Source organism: Talpa occidentalis, unplaced genomic scaffold (genome assembly GCF_014898055.3).
Source record: "Talpa occidentalis isolate TD23 unplaced genomic scaffold, MPIMG_talOcc4v2.1 talOcc4.8, whole genome shotgun sequence".
NCBI lineage: Eukaryota > Metazoa > Chordata > Mammalia > Eulipotyphla > Talpidae > Talpa > Talpa occidentalis.
In genome coordinates this window covers 11,598,167-11,619,757 of record NW_023605194.1, presented here as the reverse complement: position 1 = coordinate 11,619,757, position 21,591 = coordinate 11,598,167, and the positions used below count along the sequence as shown (strand labels likewise).

The window sequence follows — 21,591 nt, the reverse complement described above, 5'->3', positions numbered from 1 at the left end:
TGGGGGGGGTGGGAACAGATGTGAAGAAATTAAGGCAGGAGGACACAGGCCACCACGTGAGTCCATTTAAAGTGATGGTGAAAGGAAGGAGCACTTCGCCATGGCAGCTGATAGACACAAGCAATTGAGCAGTTCATACCCTCTCTGTTGTCCCTGTCACGAGATTTGTAGGTCGTTCCCAGGCAGCCACTGGGGCTAAAGGGCATAGGTCGTGACCTGCTGATTTACCAAAGTATGATCAACTCACACAAATTATAGGCGTAAGAGAGTCCTGACAACTTCAATATGATGCTCAAGGAGCGCAATTATTTGTGACATGTGAAACCAGTGTGAGACCATAATTCTGTCGCTGCGTGACAAGGCATTATTAGCCGGGGCAGGCAGCAGCTTGAACCAGGAGCAGCTGGAGGAGAGGCGGGAGAGAGCAATGGGAGAGGGGGAGAGAGAGGACTCCATCCCGGAAGGCCTGCACTCGGCCTTCTCTCAGAGCAGCAGAGAACTGGGGCCTCTGTGGAATGTGAGGCCCCTGGGAAGACCGGTCGCCCTACTGCTATCTGGTTCTGGGGAGAGTAAAGAAGAAGGGGTGGGAAGGGTAAAGGGCGCAGCACACCCTGCTGGCCACAAACTAGGTGTTTTCTTTGAGATCAGATGTGGTTTTTGTGACAGAAACTGGGATGTTTCCAGTGGGAGAGGAGATGGGGGAAGGGAAGCTTCTAGAGAAGCTTCCCTTCCCCCAAGTCCTCTCAGGAACTTGCAGTCTGGCCGCTGGTGAAGGACAGAGCTCAGGGCAACCCCCCAGCCTCCTAGGTTTCCCGTCCCGGTCCCTGGAGTTCTGGCTTCTGCCCCTCTGTGGGCTCTGTGGAGCAGCTCAAGAGAGTGCAGTCAGTATGTGTCTGCCCTCTGGTGATGGTGATGGAATTTTCCACCCAGGTGTGTGTGAGTGGAGAGTGGCTGCTCCCAGACCCTGGTCCCCAGTAAGGTAGGGCCTCCACAGGCTAATCCTGGGGTTACATGACAGGCAAATCACCAACCAATTTTTTTGTGGGTCTGGGCTATGTACTGCATGTCTTCTGCTGAGGAAAGTCGCCATTTTGCTGGCTGCTGGTTCACTCAGTGACTTTAATTGTGGTGTAGGGAGGGAGGGAGGGGGGATGTCTGGTAGCTTCTTTTCAGGACATGTGTTTGTAATTAGTCAATGAATGTTTCCTGAGCACCTACTGGGTGTCAGCCACTGCCTAAACCACACAGGGTCCTGATAAGCAACACCTCTGTCTGCCTATGAGAGCTCTTGTGTGAAAATGCACTAGGGAATGGAGCGAGCCTGGGGCGTATGGGGAAGGCCTACTTCCTCATTTCATCTCTCCCACACAGTGGAGTCCGTGCTGCTCACATTGTCTGAAATAGGCCCAGTGTTCCACCTTCCTCCTCTGCTCCACTGTCATCTAATGTCTGAAGGGATCAACGAGGGCACAGGAACCAAAGGTAATCATCAGCACGCACCAGCAAGGTAGTGCTGCTATGTAGCAAGTCTCCTTAAAAAAATTGATTGCAGTAACATAGGTTTATAATAATATATAGATTTCAAGTGTATATCATTATAAATCAACATCAGCATAGACAATAACAAGTTCACCACTGAAGTTGACATTAAATCATTTATTTTTTTCATGTTTATTGTCCCTCCTCTTGCAACATAAGTTCCAAGAGGGCAGGATTTTGTTTTACTCTCCGCAGAGACCCAATTGCTTGAACAGTATTGGGCAGAAGGTAGTTTCCCAATAAACACATTCTCAATGTGTGAATGCCAACCACTGTTCTCTGTGTTCTTGCTTCTGAATACATTAGCCTGATTAATCCTCCCAATAATCTAGTGAGGATTAGTTATCAGTTGCTGTATAACAAATCACCCCAAAGCATAATAGCTTAAAATGACAATATTTCACAATTCTGGGCCTTGACTGGGGTTCAGCTGGGTTGATTCTTCTGCTCTCTTTTTTAAAATTTTGTTTATTTATGCATACAAGTACTGGGGTGTAGGCCAGAGGTGTGGGGGGGGGGTGAGAGGATTCAGCAGAGAGTGGGGAGCAGAACAGGATCTACTAAAACACACTGCTGAGAGGAGTAGTAGGCGAGATGGGAGAGGTCTGCTGTGCCATGTGGGTCAGCTCCCTGGCCGGGGATTGAACTCATGCTGCAGTGGTGCCCATAGCTTGACAGTGCTGAGACTTTAACCCTTGTGCCATCAGGGAGGCCCCTTCTACTCTAACTCTAGTTAGAGTTTCTCCTGAGGCTGCATTTTGCTCAGAACTTGGTCAGGGCTTAAACATTTAAGATGGCCACTTATGTTCCAGGGCTTCTAAATATTTGCCAGTGTTGCCTGAATTTCCTTAAAGCTAAGAGTCTGGGTTCTGAGAGAGAAGCAACAGAAACTTAAGACCTGAGCTTGGACCTCCTAGAACATCCCTTCCTATTTTATTGACCTAAACAAGGGTTGAGGCCAGCCACATTCAAGAAGAAGGCAGTGGACTGCTCCCCTTAATGTGAGCAGGGCATTGCCTTCACATATAGGGAATTGTATTTGGAGACTTTCTACTAAGTGTTATTAGTTTTCTTTATGGTGGTGGAAACTGAGGCTTAGAGAGATTTAAAAAAAAAAAAAAAGTGTCCAAAAGTACATAGGAAGAAAGCACTAGAACCAGAATGTCAGCCAGGAACAGTCTACCTCCACCTCCATGTTGCTTACTGGTGACTCTTCTCAGGAGTCCCTCCTGAATCTTGTGTGGTAGAGCTGGTATCTTCTGTGCTTCCCTCTCTGCTTTTAACTTTCCAGCAGGGTGACTAGGGTTTGGGATTTGGGGGGCGGGTAGAATACCATAGACCTGGAATGTCATCCATATTCTATAATCACTAACTGTGTGATGTTGAGCAAATCTCTGAACTATTGTGAATGTGCTTCCTTATCTGTGAAATGAAATGGTAATGGTATCTACTACGTGGGGTCGTGGGGGGGCTGTAATGAGACTGTAAAGCATAGAACATCACATACGAGTAGCAATCATCCAGGGGGGAAGTTTTAAGGTGCCAAGTTAGTCTCTACCTGGACCCCAAATCATCCTTCTCAGACTAGTTTCATAATTGTTTTTCGAGTATCAGGATTCCCAGGCATTGAGCACACACCCACGTTTCATGTTAATCCAAAGATGTGTTCTGAGATCAGCAGGAATGCTTTTAGGGACTTGCTTGTTATATAGGATGTACTCATCAAGTTCTTCCCTGGGAGAATCTGACCCGGCACCCTGCCATGCTGTCACCATAGAGAACTATTCACCAAAAAGAAAAGGTGAGTGGAATTATAGGCAGCTCTGAAGCTAGGATTTAAGATAGGCAATGACAGCAAACCAGGGAGAAGCCAGCAAACAAACAAACATCCCCGAGGGCCACGTGTGTCTCATTCTTGACTCATCGATGAGTCGGCACTCGTTTGGTGATTAGAGGTGACATGCCCACACTCATCCCAGCTGAGTAAGGAAGGGGGCGTTGGTCAGGTCAGGATTAGGGAGCTCACTCGGCCTCGTCAGACATCATCACCTCTCTCAGGTCTGCTTCTTCAATGGCCTCTATTCCCTCTTCTGTACTTAGGCCTCTTTCTGGTTAACTTTGATTTGCTTCTAGTTCCACAACTTCAACTGTGAGGCCCCTGCTCCTCCTGTTTCTGATTTAAAAAATTCCCAAGGATTATTAGCAGCTCAGGTTGAGCCCACGTGCACCGTGACCAATCAGAACCCCACAGATGGCGCGCGGAGTCCACTGTGACTTGCGGGTAGGAAATCTGAGATTCCCATCCCCTGAATCAAGGGACGATTCTGCAGAGGAAGTGGGGAACTTTAGCAACTTCTGAAGGGTAATTCTAATGCAACCAAGCTCTGGATTTACCAAAACCTCTGGGAAAAAAACCTTTGTCAAAGCAAACACAGCCCCCATGTTGCTCAATGTTTGGGTGGGGGCAATTTTTCTATTGATTATCCCTTTGTGCCCTAGTGATGGTGCTGAGTTGTAGGTATTTTCTTAATAGCATAAGGAAATGCTCAAAGTAAGCATATAACCATCAACCAAAGCCCCAGCTTCTAATTTAACACCCTAATGTCATAACATTTATTCCATAGCTCCTGGATCAACCAGTGTTCACTCAGTAAGCCAAAATTTGTGGAAAAGCTTCTATTTCTTTTATTTGTCCCGAAATGTTTCCATTGTATACAAAAATGAGACAGTGTTCCCTTTTGGGGAGAAGAAGTTTCTACTTTGGGTTTAAACCAAACAAAATAATATTTAAGGAAACATTAAATAAATTATTTATCATGTTGGTCAACGTTTTGGGGAATATAGCTTAGATAAACACATTTTTAAGGTCAGCCACTCTAAGGGCTGGGTTTTATAAAAACAGCCTCGGTGGAACTTTAATAAATCTTTAAAAAGAAAAAAAAAAGTCAAGCACTTGTTTTCATTACGGAATCATTTGCCTTTGCTGAATAATGGTCATTTAAGAGGTAAGCTTAACCAGGAGGCCTTGATAGCCAGGCTGAGAAACTCACATATTATGAAAAATCTATGTGGATGGCAAGCAGTTGACCGTGCTTGGATATCTATTAAAGCAGTCCTGTCCTTTGGTTGCATTTTAAATCAGATAAATGGACAGAGCTGGCTGATTTGGGTCATAAAATTGTCAAATGAAGACAAATTCATTCCTCCTCAATGGGAAACTTCAGAGTAGAATTAGAATATATGTAAGTAAAAAATAATGTGTTTTTATTCCCTCAGAATAAGCGTTCACCAGATTCATCAAGTGCATTTAATTCACCTCATGGGTCCTCCATCTTTTCAAACTGTAGCCGAAGGCCCATGTCTACCCCGCATGGCATCCCTCAGTCAGAGAAAGGCCTGGGCGGACAGGGGAGGATGTTTGGATTGTAAGAAATGGAAATAGAAGCAAAGGAGAAGCAGGTAGTCCTGATCAAAAGCAGGGTGGTGGTGAGAACAGCCAAGGGGGGTCTGCAAGTTGGGGAGGCCATGGGAGGAAGGAGGAGGAGCAGCAGAAAGGAGAAATAGAGAAAATTCATCTTTGCAGGGGTGGGCACTAGCTTGGAGGCACTGCTCGCTGGGGGTCTGGTCTCATTTTTGTGTGGTTCATAATTTGTCTGAACTTGAAGGGCCCTCTTCACTGCTCTGCAATATGCAAAGAGGATGTGGCCCCGAGCGCCCCCTTGGTCTTGAAAGGCGAGTTGGGGCTGGGCATGAGCCCCAGCTTCAGCGCCTTGTCTCCTCCAAGGGTGGAACCTGCAGCAGAATTTTATGACTTCAAAAAAGAAGATACTTTCTGTTTATAAGCGGGAAGGAATGTCACTTAGGAGTTGGAGGAGTTGAGGTTGTATTACCATAAAGTGCCTCGGGGCTAGAAAGTTCAGGAGAAGCAAGCCTGAATAACCACATCTGGGGCTTGAGGTTTTATTGAACTGGTAATGAAAATAATCTTTGCAAAATATTTTGAAAATATTTGATAAACACAGGCTGAGCCTGCTGCCTACATGAGAAAAAAGGGCTTGAATTCAGATTAGCAACCAGCCAGCAAGCAGCCAGGGCTGGGCTTGGGTGCAAAGCAGAATGATTAGAAATGCAGGTTTCAGAGCAATTCAGAACTGACTCTGAATCCCAGCTCTACCCCTTGTTAGTGACTTGGTGGCACTTTATTTCACCTCTCCAGGCCTCCATGGCTTCATCACTACCAGAGAAATGGATGCTCCTCCAGTGGGTGCCAAGGAGACCGAGCAAGGTCAATCGCATGGAAACTATATGACAATAGATTGTTATATGGTCACAAATACGCCCCCCTTACCACTCCCTTGTGATGTTGCAGGTATCCCATTAAGAGGTGAGCTGATTTATTCACCTCTTGAGTCTTGATTAGTCAAATAACTTGGGGTATTAGCAAATGTGAAGCAAACAGAGATTTGAACGTTGGTTGCCCATTCAAGTTTTCTCTCTTTTTTCTGGACTTGGCAAATGTGCCTGAACTCACCTGTCAAAGGAGAGCCAAGGGTCCCCAGCAGGCAGCCAAGTCAACTACCAGACATGAAAGAGAGCTCTTCTCCATCATCCAGTCACCCCCACCTCTAACCTGAGTATAGATGCGAGGGAGTGACTGGCAGCAGAATGATGGAGCCAGCAAAGAGCAGAAGATTCCCAACCCACCCATAGAACTGTGAGCTAAACAAAGGCTGTTGCTTCAAGCTACTAAGTTTTAGGTTGGTTTGTTATATAGCGGAGTCTTTCAAACACCAGTCATTTATTTTATTTATTTATTTTTTATTATAGCATTTATTTATTTTTTGTCATTTTTAAAAAATTTTATTTTTATATTCCCCATACAATTGCAACCCCCTTATTTTGACCCCAATCCCTCCCCTCCCTCCCACCCCCCAAAGTGTGTCTCTGGTTCATAGTTGTTTGTTGACTTTGATTTTTTTCTTTCTTATAGTTACTCTTTTTCCTGGTCCCTTATTTAGGTTTTCTAGATTCCTGCTATGAGTGAGACCATCCGGTATTTTTTCTTTCTTTCTGGCTTATTTCGCTGAGCATGATCCCTTCCAGCGCCATCCATGTTGCTGCAAATTGCATGTGTTTATCTTTTTTGAATGCTGAGTAATATTCCATGGCAAACACCAGTCATTTAAGTTGAATTTTTAAACTCTTTTTTTGTTCAAAATGATTTCTATCTATAGAAACAGACCAATGGGTGGACCCTTTCTGGTAGGTTTTTTATATAGTCACGTGGTTTAAGATAAATTGCAAAAGACAAGAAGATCTAAGACATTTTTCTAAGACTATTTTAAAGTTTTTCCATCATATTTTAAAAGTTTGACATCAACCTTCTTGCCAGGATAATGTGCAAAGTAAATACTCGACAGTGAAGCTCGCTGAGGTTCAATGGTAAGACTGGTGGAAACAGAAAGTTGCTCTTAAACAGTTCTGAAACCCTTACCCCAGGCAACCGACTGGAACCAAAAGAAATGAAATGGAACTAAAAGGGATGAAACTGGATAACAGGAAGGTCAGTCCCTGGTGGAGTGACACCTTCATCAGTTACCCAGATGTACAGGAGATCAAAGAATCTCCAAAGCAAAATGAAGAATTATCCAGAAAATTTAGGCCAATGAAATACTCTCACCTGAATTAATTAGTGAATTTGCACTAATTTTGTTTGATGGCTTGTGTTACCTGGATGGCTGCATAATCCTCCTAGTGTTCTTGGAATATACATCCATTTGTATTTCAACTTTTCTTGCCCACATAGTTTTCAGATTGTTGCTCTTTAAGGTCTTGATGGTAAGATGCACAGGTATGTTATGGAGGCTCACTTTTTTTCCCTAAGAGCCCAAAGCAACTTTCAAGCATTATTCTAAGCATTTTCCATTTGTTATTCAGTCCTCAAACAATCTGATGAAGAAGGTGCTGTTATCAGCCCTGTTGTCAAGCTGAGAAGGAAAGCAGTTAGAGGGGTGGGCTGGGGTGATTCCAGAACAGGTAGGTACCCCAAACTCACAGCTGTCTTGCATGGGTAGTAATGGCTGTGATTTCATAGACTTTTTAAAAAGACTTTTTTAAAGATTTATTTATTTATTTGTATTTATTTATTATTTTTAAATTTTATTATTTACTTGTTTTTATTTTTTTTTTTAAGATTTATTTGTTCATGCATACAAGAACCCGGGAACACACCAGATATGCAGGAGGGTGAGAGGATTCATCAGAGACAGAGTGGCAGACTGACAGAAATACACTGTTGAGGGGAACAGCGGGAGAGACAGGAGAGGTCTGCTGCGCCATGTGGGTATCTCCCTGGCCAGCCTGGATGGAACCCGCACTGCAGAGGCTGTGGACAGCTTCACAGCATTGCACTCAACCGCCTGTGCCACCAGGGAGGCCCAATTTCATAGACTTTTGATGGGCTTGGCCAAGTATTTCTGCCCCGGTGCCCTAGGGGCACACCCAGCACACACTGGAAGGCTGTGTTGCCCCCAAGGTGACCCTGACACTGCATGGACTAGCCAGGTAGAGGCAACTCACCTTGGGTTTTTGTCCTGTCCCTTTGGCTGTGGTTCTTCCTGATATCCCCCCTTGCCTCTGATGTAAAACCAGCAAAGAGAAATTCATTTCAGTCCTCTCACGTCCTCCTGCTGTCCTTGTAAGTCATCCAGTGGCTCCCTGGGAAGAGCAGAAATGGCTTCCTTCTCTCCTCTCTGCTGGACACTTCTTTTTCTGCCCGGTTCCTTCTTGGGCCAAGTAGAGTCCCTCCACTCTCTTTTCACTTGGACTGTATTTGTTGGGCCACTCATTATGGCCCCCAGGATTTTCTCACTTCCGAGGCCATGAGGAACTTTCCTCCCAGGTTTACTTTTAAATTAAATATATTCATGGCCTACTGATGTGTCTTTGCTCACTTGCTTCACAAAACCAGCTTTGTGATTGCTGGAACCAGAAAGGTAGATGGGGCTTGAGCGCAACCTGAGATTTTTACAATCTGGAAAAAGTTCCAAAGTGCTGAGAAATCACAGACAGAGAACAACCGTTTCTGCAAAGGACATTTAAACATACGCCAGGGAAGTAGAATAGAAATCGTGGAAATATGGTGGAAAGTGAGATAAAAACGAGGGGCACTGCAATGAGCATTCAAAGGAAGGTTGGCAGAAACCCCACTGAAAATAGGTTGGCATCTGGTAGGTTTCAAGCTCAAGGATTAAAATCGCTAAGTCAGAAGAGCAATTTTTTGGTTTTTCAACAGGTGCCTCTAGGGGCAATATTTTCAGGGGAAGGTAGCTCTCGCGCTGAACGTCGTCTTAACATCGCAGGCTGCTTGCCCAAACTTATTTTATTTTCATTTGCATTATTGGTTTGAAAATTCCCCTGGGTCCCTGATCCATATCATGTTGGCATATGTCCCTGCTGAAACTGAAATGCTGAGCCAGCACTTCATTCTGACTGTTTTACTTGACTTGGGAGAGACCCAGGGAAATTTAGGTTGCTACAGGAAGAGTGATAAAACTCTCAACCCTACTCCTCTACGGATCGTGTCCCCAGGGAGATATTTGGAGGGCTGGATACTTTTCAGTTGAAACCCAAGAACATCAGAGGTTGTGCAGAAACCTCCCTGATATGTGCATGTGTGTATGTGTGTGTATATTTATATGTGTGTTATACACACATGTGCACGTTTTTTTACAACAGGAATTGCAGGGAGAGTTTGCAATTTCACATGAATTTGGATAATTGTGAATGGGGTATCTCTAACAGGGATAGTCAGATCTATAGATAGGCTGTTTACCAACCACATTTCCAGCTGTGACTTCTCTCTCTCCTCCTCAACTGGTAACTCAGGAGAGTGATTTGGTATGCCTATTTCACACCGGAGGAAACTGAGACTTGCCTTAAGCCACAGAGCTCGGCGGTGCAGGACAGGCCTAGGACTCTGGACTCTATGACTTTCGCTTCTATATTTAATTCTACTGCTCTCTTGCTCTCAATATCCTGTACTGGGAAAGGAAAAACCATTTGTGTGATCTCCCAAGGAAAGACCCCAGTCGAAATAAACCATTCAAGTTTATTGCCTGCAGCAAGCTGGAAACATACAAGCAAAACCTCCTTCCCAGGCTCCATTCCTGCCCAGAAGGGGACCTCAGAGCCTCCTGCTCTGTAGCCATCAAGCACAGCTTCTCAGTGAGACATGGACAAAAGTGGCTACAGGGCCCCTGAAGGCCTTGGTCAACCCTAACCTCTAGTACCCCCACCACATTGGTTTCTGGTTGCCTACAGCACCTTGACTTCTATATGGGGCATTAACGCCTTCAGCTCGTTGCCATTATGTGAAATCTTGGTTAAAATTGTTAAGTCTGGTGCACATTTCCCATATGGATGATCTGGGGAACAAGGATCTTTCCTGTTTGTCCAGACTTCCCAAGATACAGAGAAGAAGAGCCAAGCTTGTGTTTCCTGAACACCTTTTATTTCTAGGGATTATATCTGCTGGGTTTCTAGTAGCTGGAGGTGATGTTGGAGGCTAGGGAAGTTTCTTGGATGGTTTGAATAGTCCAAGGCAAGGCAGGGAGGTAGGAAAGTGATACGTCTGTTTGGAGAATAATCTATGTTTGGGACAAGGGTGGGAGGTAAAGTTGATGTGTCAGATTGGCATCATCTTTGGAAGGTATGGGATTGAAGGTTAAGGAGTTTGAAAAGCAGGGCATGGAGAAGATGAGCATGTCCATGGTGTGGTCAACCTTGTCTGGACCCTGCTCTTCTTGCCTGTTGCCCCGAGAACCTCCTAGCATACATCACTCCTTGGCTGAACTCTGAGAACCAGGTGGGAGCTCCATGGTCAACTGCTGCATTTCTGGAAAAAAGAATAGACTGGACCTTCCCATTTCCACAATGGGAAGCCAAGGAAACCTTGCAATGACTGCCGAATGTCCTCACCCTATGAGGTTTCTCCGTGAGTACTACTGCGTTGCTTTTTCCATCCCCAAATGTTGATGGCCTAATCCTACAAATTCTACCCACCCTGCATCTCCCATAATTGTTGACTCCCCCTCTCGAAGCCATGAGTGAGATCAGTTCTCACCACACCTCCCCGGCACTGGACTGGCTGCAGCTGCACTGCCTCACCCATGGAGAGCTCAAGACCCATTCACTGTAACTCACCTGCACAGTCTCTGGAGCTCAGTCCCACTCCGAGTCACATACCCTAGGGTGTGACTGTGGCCTCAGTCTTGCGCCCCAGCTGAGAGAACCCATTGAGATGCGCTGGCCCCAACCCCATCTGCCTCCCTGTTCTCTCCTCCACACATGTCTTCCACATCCTGGGTTCCCTGCCTTTGCTGCTTCATACCTCCAGGGTTTCCACATGTCCTTTCTACCTATAGTGTCCTCATTCACCCTAAAGTCCCACGTAAGAATGCGTCCTTGACACTGCTCCAACGATAGCATGGACACAAGGCTTGGCAAATGATAGCTACCCACTGAGTGCTTGTTGAATGTGTCTCAGCAAAACTCCTCTGCCTTCTCCTTGGCTGCTGTCACTCTCTTCTTTGGATTATTTGGCTATACCTTGGCTATACCTTTATGGTAGCATTTCCTGTAATGGGTTGTAACTCTAATTCCCTTGTTAAAGGTAGGCTTCCTGAATCCATAGGAATAGTGCATGTGTGTGTGGTGTTCCTCCCTACTTTGCAACCATTCAGCTTTCCTAAGAGCAGTTTCTTCCAAGAATTCTCACTCACTCTGAAGAGTCCTCTACAGGCATTTTCTCTACTGCCCAGTGCAGCTAAGAAGCGGTTGTGTGGCCTGAGCTTGGCTACCGTGGCCCTGCCTCTGAATCCTGCCTGGGTGGCAAAGATGGAAGAACAGCTTGTGTCTTTCTCCAGCGGTGATACTGATGAGATGATTAGGAAGTTCTCACTGCACAGACCTAGGCTGCTTCCTGTCACTCACTAGCTGGATTCGGAGGCTTTCCTTTCCATCCTTGAATGCTTTACATATTTCCAATAGACTCAGCTTTTTCATTGTTGTGGAAGTTTATCAGCGTTAGTTTCTGCTGTTTGCAGTGAAAATACCCCTTAACTGATGTGGGGGCGTCAGGGGAAAGCTAGGATATATTCTCTGAGATTTTGTATCTCTGGAATTACTGGTGGTGCAATAAGAGCTCATTCTTCTTGTACAAGACAGAAATCCACTCAAAGTAGCTCATAGAAATGGGGCAGGAGAGGAGCATGTAATTGGAAAAATATAGTTTTCATGGGATTCTAGGAAAACTGAACTATTAGGTTTGAATTAAGAAAGGGACCAAAGCATCCCTGGAAGCAAATCTCTTCTCTCTCTCTCTCTCTCTCTCTCTCTCTCTCTCACACACACACACACACACACCCCCACACCCACACCCACACCCACACCTTGTCAGTCCATGTAGTGATGTTGCCTGCCCTCCACAAATGCCTTCAGCACTTACCACTTGCATTTACAACAAGCCCAGTTTTACTGATAACATAAGTAGTTGTTTGTTTCAGGGAAGACCAGAAGAGGTAGGAAATAAATACCCCGGAGCAGTCCTCAAATGATAACTGACAAGAATCATGGGACAATGACCCCAAATCCCTCCCCCTTGGCCAAGTTGGGGCTGAGACTCTCCCCAGGCTCCCAGCTTTCCCGGCCACCTGCACAGGAGACTCCTGTTACCTACCATGGAAATGTGCTTGAATGGCTCGTTCCCTTCCCTGTCCTTCTTTCCTGAGCCCTACCGGCGTTTGTCCGGGACACCTCCCAAATAACCATGAGAGCCTTCTGGGGGATACACAAAATAGCCCACGAAGGCCCTAGCCCAGACTTTACCTGACTGTAACTCCAGGAGCCAGGGCTCACTGGCACCTTCATTCTGTCTCACTTTCTTCAAATTGCCAAGACACGGATGACTCTCCTTTTTTGGTGAGAGACGAGCACATCTTTCCAGTCCAGCTGCATGCAGAATTGGCCAGCATGGCCATGAGTGGCTCCCAGGTCAGCTAAGCACCCAGTCTGATCACCTCCAGTCAGGAGGGCAGTCAGAAAGTTGTTGCTCCCACCCCGGGGCTGTGGGCACCTTGACACTCCATGGGGGCCATTTGCCTCCCAGGCACATGTTATCCTGGTGGCTGCCTGGGGAAATCAACAGGAAAGGCTGTTTATTGGACATCAAATGATTATTTTCAAACAATGCTTTGATAGGTTAAGTACAAAAGCATCAGAAACATATGGATTACATTTCCGTTGAAATACACATTTAGGCTTGAAAATTAACAGATTTTGTGCTTGGAGAGGCATTTTCCCTCTTTTCTTTTTGCCAAGCTAGATTATTCAGAAAATAACTCAGGAGTTTTTCACAGTTCAGACACCCTCACTCATATTCCCGCCATCTCTTTGCTTTTTCCTTCACATGGAGTTAATTAATAAAAGCAACAGTTATCAACAAATGTAGGTGTCGTATGGTGTTTGGGAAGGTGTGAGAGCTGCAGGATGGAAGTATTTCGGGGAGAACTGAGGCCATCAGTGGTGTGATGTCTCACCCAACACCCCAGGTGTCAGGGATGCTGTGCTAAGCACTTACTGTGATCATTTAGCCCCCCAGGAGACTATCACTGGGCAGGTTACTTTTCTTCATTTACAAGTTAGAAACTGAGATTTAGTGTTAGCGGTCCACTTCCCAGGTGTGAACAGCTAGTAAGTGGCAGAGCCAACATCTGGACTCTTCTTCTGCCTTCAGAAACACTGGTCACCTTGCTGTCACTGAGTCGAGTGCTATAACCTCCCATTGGGCAAAGGGCCTTAAAGCCCTCATAGTACAAAAGAGGAAACTGAGGCTCTGAGAGGTGAGCCTGGCTTGGATTGACAAGTTGTTACCCAGAAAGTTTCATCGGGTAGTTTCTCCAAGGGTTCAATGTTTGAAATACATAAAGCAGAAAACTCTGGTTATAGTCTAACATCTAGCTGGTAAGTTCCAGTCCCTCACTCTTTGGAGGGGGTGGTGTTTATAAAGGAGATATGATCTTAAGGATAAGATTTGTTTATCACCAGAGTAGTAATAATATTGGCAACTCTCAGGTCTCAGTTAACCCAGACAGCTCTCCATCAAGGGCTGGGCTGAGCGCCACCAGAGCCCAGCAGCAACTCAGTGTCTCCCATGCCCTGCCTTGCTGCTCAGTGCTCCCTCCTTCCTAGTACTAAGGTGCTCTGTGATGTCACCAGGTGGCCCAAGATCTGGTGAAAACGTGTTCTCAGGGATTGTTAAAGTGAATCGATTTAATGGGTTAACTAGCCTTGGAGGTCATTGTCATGATGGAGAGGGACGTGCCTTGTTCCTCTCCAGAAAACCAGGACAAGAAGGAGACCATTGAGCTGACTGCTATTCCCCGCTCAAGGACAAGGGGTCTCTCAGGCCACCCTGGGGAAGAAAATGCAGCTGGGCCCCTGAACTAGAAGGAATCAGATCCAGGGAAGTTACTGGGTGTTTCCCGGTTCAGGCATATGTAATCTCCTGCCCCACTTCTGCAGAGTAATTCTCTGCTTCTACACATACTTGGTGGAGGCACCCACTACATACTTCCCCCAATGGGAAGCCATGGCGGGGGTTGGCAGAGCAAAAATAATGATGGAGTCTGAGGGCCAGTTCATTGTAGATGACTCTTCCAGCCTAGACTGGTCAGGAGTCTTCCCTGTGGCAGAGAAATAAATAAACCTCGTGCAGGCTGTTGTCATTTTGTTTTCTATCAGTCTCAGCCAAATTTAGTCCCTTCTATAGAGGACATTTAGGAAAACAAGCTTGGGGATATACTCCTTTTTCCCATTTTATACTTGCACAGCACAAGTGAGTGCATGAGTGTGCAAACACACACACACACACACACACAGACAGAGAGCAGTGGACAGAAAGCAAGGGTGGAGGGTACACTTCTTTGGCTTGCATTGTCCCCAAAAGGCTCTCTCGCCTCTGCAGCAAGTCTTGTGGCTTCTGAATCTTTCTCTTTGTGGGCATGTGACGTTCACAGAAGAATTATTTGGAGAGAAAGTCAGGATTTCAAGGGGGGTTTCCTGCTAATGGACAGATTCTTCTAATGATAGGCTAGATACTGGAGAGCACTGGAGCCCTTTGTTCTTTGTTCTCAAGGAGACAAACTGTTATTTCTTTCCTCTGAAGAAGCTTCTCAGATGATGGGTGAAATATCACAAATAATTAGGCCAAATAATAATGCAAGCCCCACTAGAAATAATGCATCCTTTATTTCATTTTATCCTTGTTGCTAGAGTGTCTGCCTGACTTGAGGTGGTATAAAATTAGCTGTGGCTATTCCCTGTCCAAGAACTCATTGTATTCTTTATTGAATATTTATTATTTCTTACTTGATTCTTTCTCTCTTGATCTATTGCTCCACAATTAAAAGGGCAAAGGCAGCAGAAGGAGAAGCAGAAGGAGAGCTGGTCTACAAGTGGAGTGGCAGGAAGGAGAAGAGCAGACTGGTCCTGGAAACCACCTTAGGGACATTGACCTTCTGTCTTCCATGGGGGCAAGACATCTAATCTAACAGATGTCCGTTGCTATTCTGATTTCACATGAAACTTCTGTAGTTCCACAGATACCCATTGACAGGCTTGCCAACTGTTTGGGGGGGCATCTGAGAGTGGGGTTGAAGGGCTAATGTATTGTGGGAATTTGAGCTTTTAGCAGTGTCACTAGTAGAGGGGCTTCCTGCAGAACCCCTGGAGTCTAGGTGAGTTAACAAAGCCACTTGGATACCAAGACCAAGGGCAGGCTTGGGGACCATCTGGAACCTCCTCTCTGCAAGCCAACACATGGGGTAGGGTGAAGGAGGTGGGAGATCAGACTGGCAATTGGTCCCCAACAAATGCCTGCTAATGGGTTGAATAAAAAGCATGAGATTTTAATAGAAATATTACTAAGTTACTTCTTAGTAACTTCTCTTCGAAGCCCCACATTACTCATATGAAAAAAAAAACGTAAAAATAACAACAGAACCTACATCATAGGATTTTATGAAGATTAAATGGAGAGAATACACAAAAAGTGCTTGACTTATAGGAATGCCTTTGGATCTCAGCTATTGTTATATAAGAGGATAGTAATAACAAGCCTAAGGCTAAAGGTTGTAGCAAAACCCCATTCAATTAATCATTGATTCACTCAACAACTATTTATTGAGTATCTACTTTGGGCTAGACCCTGGGGCTGCTGTGATGAGTCAGAAAGGATGAAAGCTTATAGTACAAAAGGAGAAACCCACATCAATCAGCAATGACGGTAATGGGTCCATGAGCACAAACGGAGAGAATGACAGTTTAGTGAGAGTTGAAGCAGAGGGACCTGACCAGATCTGGGGGACAGGAAAGGTATTCCAGGTGAAGTGATGATTGAGCTAGAGTCTGGAGACCTGGAGGGGGTTTGTGAGGGAAAAGGATTGGAGAGAGCAAATTGCAAGGAACAGTTAGGTAGGGGGCATATCAGGAGGAGAGTTAAAGCTGGAGATGGAGGGGGTTTGTCAAGCAAGGGCAAGGAGGGGTGTCACAGAAGGAGAGCTGATCTAGAAGTGGAGTGGCAGGAAGGAGATGAGCAGACTGGCCCTGGAAACCACCTTAGGGACATTGACCTGCTGTCTTCCACGGGGGCAAGACATCTAATCTGAATTTTAAGAAGCTCATTTGGAGGAGATGTCCCTCCAAGTTCATCCTGCCTCCTCCTCCTCTTAGCATATCCTCTGAGCCACTTATAGGAAGTCAAATTATACTGAAGCACGGGGAAACTTCTCTTCCTGCTTCTGTCTGATCTTCCCACCAAGAACAGGAACTCTTGGAGGATCAGAAACATGTGCTGCATGCATTTCCCATGAAGTCTTGAAAACAGTAGGTGCTTCAATTGAGTATATGCCTGAGTAGAAAGCAAACACAAATATCAGGCATTGACCCACTTTCCAAAGAGAAAATCTACATGAACATAGAAACTTTCATGACATAGTAAATGCTTGCTTCTACTAGTATCAATTTATTTGCATATAGTATAAAATGTACAAACAGAAGTACTCTTTTCCCCAATTAAAAAAAGAAAAGCTTGGGTCATGAAATAATTTTACTCAGACTCTTCCCACACACCTTTGTCATTTGCCTTCTCTGTCACCGAAACCATTTTTGAATCACGGAGCAGAGTTCTCTATCACATATCACCTTCTCTTCAAAATCGTTTAAGACTTGGCACTTTGAATCCCTGTAAGATGCTGTTACTGAAAATTTTATTCTAAGCCCAAGAGATATTTTCATTTGTCCTATGAATGGATATTTATCATTTCCACAAGGTCATCAGTTACAATATGCTTTTTAAAAGTGAATTTTAAAAGACTTGCTTAAAATACCTTCAGTATTTTTAATAATGAAGTCATAACTTCAGAAATAACAACCACATTGGTGTTAAATATTTCTCTCTTCCCACCTCGGATGTTATCAGATGACATGACATCTGTAAGCGTGCAGTCTTCTCTCCCCTACTAACTATCATCAGTTGAGTTCACTTGAAGCTAATATTTCCCCCAACCACTTGCTTGATGTTCAAAATAAAGCAATTTAGAAAATGTCAAGGATGAAAAACTCTGTAAGAACTTACGATCAAACTTGTGTACATGAATGGGTATGTCTGCTTATCTCACTTATGGTCATGACTCAAAGGACAAAGAATAATATGGGAACTTTTATTGGGAGAAGAATTATGAAACTTTTAAGAATGCATTTCATGTCGCTTAAACCAGAGATTCTCAAATGGGGATATTTTAGCTCTCAGAAGAGACTCAGCAGTATCTGGAGAGACTTGGTTGTCACAGCTAGAGGAAGGTGTTACCGACATCTGCTAGTTAGGAGCTAGCGTTGTGGCTACATGTTACTTGGCACAGGCAAGCACACACCACAAAGAATTAACAACCCCAAATGTCAATAGTGGCAGGATTGAGAATCTTGACTTAGACACTCTGCCTGGATGTTGGTGGATTATGAGAGCATTTGACCTCCTGTCAATAACTTTTCTCTCGGTGGGATCATCACATAGTGCAGTATCGTCTATTGCTCAACTCACACCAGGTTATTAGACTTTTGAATTTCTGTGATCGAAGTTTGGTGTGACTGCAGGGCTTACAATATGGCATGTAAAGAAAAGGTGAAGTCGCTTGGGGGAGAGAAGAGTCACAGTCACCTGGTCAACCTCCTCTGAAAGGAGAGCCAAGGGAACCCCCTGACAATTCCTTTTGCAGGGCGACTGTCACTGTTTGCTGCTTTGGTTGCTTGTAACTGACAATCCAGGGCTGTTTGGTCCATGCTTAGAAGTGGCTGAGGAACAGTCAAATTGTCATTTAGGCATGACATTCTAGACTTCTCAGGGTCCCTAGAAATATATCCTCCTGCCATAAAAACCGTGCAGTGCTGAACTTCCCGCCCTGGCCCTCCATGTCATGGATAATTGCACAGCCTGCAGCCACCAGGGTTGGAATGCTTCCCTGCATGTGGAGCTGCTTCTGGCTGCAGGCAAGGTTGGGAGCCTGCGAGCAGACCTGTGGTAGCTTCCGGCCACTGAGTCCTCCATGGTGAGCTGCTGGGAAGCGGGGAGGTCTGATCAATCACCAGTCCCGAGTTAACCCCTTTTGCTGGTAACATCGGTCTCAGACCATTTCAGTACCCTTTTAGGAAAAATTGCTGCTCCCTTCCAAAGTGATCCTGATGGATACAGATGTTTTTATGATTATTAATAAAATCTCTGAGACAGAATTTTATGGGCGCACAGAGACTCTAAAAAGTCATTCTTTGCCTTGGAAAATTGCATATGTTAAGGTGGAGGGAGGAAATTTTTAATAAGAATGTTCAAGTAGAAAGTCAGGGCGAGAAAGACAGAAATTTAAGAATCTGCCATGGCTTTGAACATTGAATTTGCTTCCTGCAAAGCCTACCAGGGGATGTGTTTCCTAAAGATAGCGCACCCCCTTGAAAGAAGCCACCACGGGAATGTCCTGACTGATGGTTTTGGTTTAGGTGGGCGACCAGAAGTCTGTCTGTTTGGAAAACACATAGTTTATTATTCTTTGGCTTTTTTTTTCTTTTTATCATCTGCCTTGCTTTGTGCCCCTCCCCCTCTTCATTTCTGTCAACATTCTCTTCGGAGTTCCATGGATCTTTTCCCCGAGACTGTAAAATCAAAGTGACTTACAAAGAAACTCCCATTCTTTTTTAACCTCCAAATGAGAATGGGCTGAAAAATGAGACCAACACGAGGGGCATGATGAGTTAACCATAGATGCACCCCGCGCGAACAGGAAGGGCAGAGCACCGACATCTGGTTAGAAGTCAGATTCATAATTCATGCAGATATTCTGAAGAAAATTCCTCAACCCAGTCTGGAAAAATTTAGCTTTGCTCAATGCGAGGAGAAAACTGTTGCGGCCGCCATGTGAGTCCTTGCAGCAGCGACAAGAGAAACTTGAGTGAACCTGGGTCCTACCCTCATCTCCACCACTCCCCTCTGCCTCCTCCCCACAGGCCCAGCTTGGGCACTTGTAGCTAAATCTGTATTTAAAATGAGAATCCTGGAAACATCGGTCATGACCAGCACATAATGACAGGTTGGCTAATTAATGGTGTCTGTTTAAGTCACGGGAGCAGGACAAGCAAGGCAGCTCATTTTGATAAGGAATAGATCCGAAGCCACTGGGTGATTGTCCTTTGCATCTAGCTCCATACCAGCTGTGTTTCTGTTTGGGTCCATTGTTAATTTAAAAAACTGTAGAACATAACATGCCAAATTGGTTCATTGAAAGAGAGCAACTTCCCAGAGGCTAGCAAGGTGTCGTCTGTTGTAAGAGGCGAGAGGTGGCCGAGTGTTGATGTGTTATAGGTGAAATTCATGAAGAATTGAGATGGTGGTTAGGGTCATTCAGAGTCTCGGTTACCTGGATGCCTTGAGTATTTTGATCCGTTCAGTGTGTGTGCTTCTAGTTGTTGTATATTTGGCACACTTCTCTTTGCCAGTGTAGACCTGGACTATATTTTGATCTGGAACATTGCCTTTTTTAGTCTAAGTAGTATAGTCTCCCTAAAGATTTGTCAAGGAAGTTGGTCATTTCAAATGATCTGCAACTCTTTATTCCTGGAGGGAATTTGGACTGAAGTTGGAATATGAATTTGGAAGCGTATATGGAATTTGAATTGAATTTTTATGAACACTTGACATCCAACAACTTTCAATCACGTTTTTAAAATGAGTAGAAGGGAAGATAGAAGGAATAGAAGAATGGAAGAAGGAAAAGAGAGAGGGAGGGAGACAGGCAGCAAGGAAGTAAGGTGGTTTGGTTTGTGACTTTAAATTCAGAGAAACTGGCGAAACACTTACCCTTTCTTTAAATAAATACTGACTGCTAAATTATATTGTTGAATTTTAAATCATATGATAAAGTGGTACTTAAGAAGGCTATAAACAATAAAGATAAACATTTTTGCTCTCGTGGGATTTCTATTTAGAAGTAGGAAAGATAATTTTAACAGAGCATCCTATAATAGCAAATCTGATAGCTGGTTTATTACAAAATTATAAATGGCCATTTTTTTTGAATCACATTTCACAAAAGTGGCTGTTGAGGATGGTTCTATAAGTCAGGTTTTTCATAGTCTCCCTAAAATAAACCATTCACTAGTAAAAGACTCACAGCACTGAGCATTATTTAATGGGAACTGAAACAATCGAAACAAACCCCTGTTTTCAGGGGAGCTTTTGCCAGAGAGAAAAGTCCCCTCTGACTATCAGGGAGATACTTCAGATAAACATTCAGAATCACCTCCTGGCTAAGCAAGCTAGCAAGCAGGCAAGCCAGGAAAAGAAAGCAAAGCAAAAAAAAAAAAAAAAAAAATCAGCCAAGACCCCCCTGGCAAGTGGCAAGGAGTTGGACCGCTCATTATTTGGGTTTGTTTTGCTGGGTTGTTAGTATTTGGTTTTATTCAAGAGCCATTCTGGATTTTAAGGCATCCATCCTCCTTGATGTAAAGATAAATAAATAGAAATTCAGACATTCAGGGAGAAATGGACTTTTATTTTCTTCTTCCTCATTAGAACCTATTTGGACCCCACTCCCACCTCCTTTTCAAGCCTTTCCTTTTCATGCTAACTCTTTAAAGAAAAGCGACATGACACAGCAGCAGTTAGAACCTTGGGCGGCGGTTCTTGTGCGTGTACTTAGAAATAAAACACAACTCTTCCTTTTCCCGTAATGAGCATTTAGGAGACCTGTTCTCAGGTCATCAGTAATGAGAGAGAGGCTTGGTTTTGATTTACTGTTACAGTTTAAATCGACTTGGAATCTAGTGACATTGTTTTGTTCTAATTCTGCTATCCTTTCTTTTTCTCAGTTCACTGACTGCTCAACGAGAGACTTCCCCAAAGTAGCTGGCTCTTTCCGGTGGGATAAGGCAAAAGGAGGGAAAGGTTGCGTTGCCCTGTTGTTTGTTCTGCTTTTCCTTAGGTCCTTCTGCAGAAGAATGTTCTCATCATGGAAGCCATTTCAGGGCCCCAAATTAGACAGTAATAAAAAATATCACGCTCTCCCTAGTGAGTAGTACATTTAATTGGTTCCCCAGCAGGATACTCGCTGAAGTTAGAAATCCTTAGTCTCTAGACTTTTTGAGGGGGGTGGTGGGCAGGAGGGCCTGTAAACACTGTCAAGTAAGAAAGACAACTAAAGAAAGACACGGAAAAACTGGAGACAAATGCAGAAATAGATGACTTGGGGCAAGGAAGGAAGACAAAGAAAACTGCATTCACCCCCAATTTCTTTAAACAAAAAATTGCACACACCATCCCTGATCAGACTGCAAGTTTATGTGTTTAGATCGGCCTGGACCCATCTCTCTGTTTAGGACTGAAGTTATTCTTTGGATTAACTTTTGGCTGTGGGATATTTTTCGGGAGAAAATGGACTGTGCTCACAGACTTCT

At 44.5% G+C, this 21,591-nt stretch overlaps 2 long non-coding RNA genes across 2 annotated transcripts; both read left to right on the top strand.

Moving 5' to 3' along the window:
* The first annotated feature begins 410 nt into the window (after positions 1 to 410).
* On the top strand, positions 411 to 21,191 carry LOC119234139 (uncharacterized). Its single transcript, XR_005122556.2, has 3 exons — positions 411 to 517; positions 1,372 to 1,482; positions 21,007 to 21,191. It is a non-coding gene; the product is annotated as an uncharacterized LOC119234139 (long non-coding RNA).
* LOC129144979 (uncharacterized) lies at positions 4,823 to 6,276 on the top strand. The gene is made up of 3 exons (XR_008549909.1): positions 4,823 to 4,998; positions 5,756 to 5,923; positions 6,080 to 6,276. It is a non-coding gene; the product is annotated as an uncharacterized LOC129144979 (long non-coding RNA).
* Positions 21,192 to 21,591: the final 400 nt, after the last annotated feature.